Source organism: Bison bison, unplaced genomic scaffold (genome assembly GCF_000754665.1).
Source record: "Bison bison bison isolate TAMUID 2011002044 unplaced genomic scaffold, Bison_UMD1.0 scf7180017864104, whole genome shotgun sequence".
In the NCBI taxonomy this organism is placed as follows: domain Eukaryota; kingdom Metazoa; phylum Chordata; class Mammalia; order Artiodactyla; family Bovidae; genus Bison; species Bison bison.
The window spans coordinates 1004228-1006145 of record NW_011494676.1 but is presented as its reverse complement, the minus strand read 5'-3'; positions in this window follow the sequence as shown (position 1 = coordinate 1006145).

The window sequence follows — 1918 nt, the reverse complement described above, 5'->3', positions numbered from 1 at the left end:
GCCATTTCCTTCTCAGGGGATCTTCCCGACCCAGAGATCGAATCCGGGTCTCCAGCATTGCAGGCAGGTGGATTCCTTACGGTCTGAGCCACCAGGGAAGCCCAGAATAGAATGTCATCCTCCTCTTGACCTCCAGGAGGCGTCCCAAACCGCCTTCAACTTGAAGGCGTCTTTAACTTGGCATTCAAAACGTCGCCCTCCGTCCTTCCTCATTCTGTTTCTTTTCCTCTGCCCGTGTTTAAATCCCATTGTTAAGCTCGGCTCTGCCTCCCTACTCGCCCTTTCCGCACATTCCATTCTTAACTCTTCCTGAAGTCGTACCCAATTCAGTGCTTTCAACTAGTATTTGTTGCAGAAGCTCAGGCCTATATACCTGTTTACTGGATGCTTCAACCTGTCTGTCCCAATAACTCGACCTATCCAAGAGCAAACTCATCCAGTCACCTGCCAACCCCCGCCACCCCCCTACCCTCGCCAGCTCTCCTGTCTTTGTTCTTTCCCTGAATTGTTCCAACAGTCTGCCCGGTACCTGAGCTAACATCTACAGTTTCCTGCATCTTACAGCATATATTCATGAATATTCCTGAATATTCGTTGGAGGGACTGATGTTGAAGCTGAAACTCCAGTACTTTGGCCACCTGATGCGAAGAACTGACTCATTGGAAAAGACCCTGATGCTGGGAAAGGTTGAAGGCGGGAGGAGAAGGGGACGACATGAGATGGTTGGACGGCATCACCGACTCAATGAACATGAGTTTGAGTAAACTCCGGGAGTTGGTGATGGACAGAGAGGCCTGGCATGCTGCAGTCCATGGGGTCGCTAAGAGTCAGACTCGACTAAGAGACTTCACTTTCACTTTTCACTTTCATGCATTGGAGAAGGAAGTGGCAACCCACTCCAGTATTCTTGCCTGGAGAATCCCAGGGACGGGGGAGCCTGGTGAGCTGCCGTCTATGGGGTCTATGGGGTCGCACAGAGTCGGACACGACTGAAGCGACTTAGCAGGGGCAGCAGATTACTTTTAATACCTAATACAATGTAAATGTTATGTAAATAGTTGTAAAATGTAAAACTATGTACATAGTTGCCAAGGCAGGGCAAATTCTAGTTTTGCTTTTTGAAACTTTCTGGATTTTTTTATTTTTTTCAAATATCTTCCACCCACAGTTGGTTGAATCCTCAGGTTCAGAACCCGTGGATACTGAAGGCCGACTGAAATTGTTTCACAAATAAGGAAACCAAGGCTCAGAGGAATTTAGGCACTTGCTGAAGGTCACACAACCACTTACAAAGACATTATTAGAACCAAAGTCAGTTCAGTTCAGTCTCTCAGTCGTGTCAGACTCTTAGTGACCCCATGAATTGCAGCACACCAGGCCTCCCTGTCCATCACTATCTCCCGGAGGTCACTCAAACTCACATCCATCGAGTCGGTGATGCCATCCAGCCATCTCATCCTCTGTCGTCCCCTTCTCCTCCTGCCCCCAATCCCTCCCAGCATCAGACTCTTTTCCAATGAGTCAACTCTTCACATGAGGTGGCCAAAGTACTGGAGTTTCAGCTTCAACATCATTCCATCCAAAGAACATCCAGGACTGATCTCCTTTAGGATGGACTGGTTGGATCTTCCTGCAGTCCAAGGGACTCTCAAGAGCCTTCAACACCACAGTTCAAAAGCATCAATTCTTTGGCGCTCAGCTTTCTTCACAGTGCAACTCTCACATCCACACATGACCACTGGAAAAACCATACATAGCCTTGACTAAATGGACCTTTGTTGGCAAAGTGATGTCTCTGCTTTTCAATATGCTATCTAGGTTGGTCATAAGTTTCCTTCCAAGGAGTAAGCATCTTTTAATTTCATGGCTGCAATCACCATCTGCAGTGATTTTGGAGCCCCAAAAAATAAAGTCTGA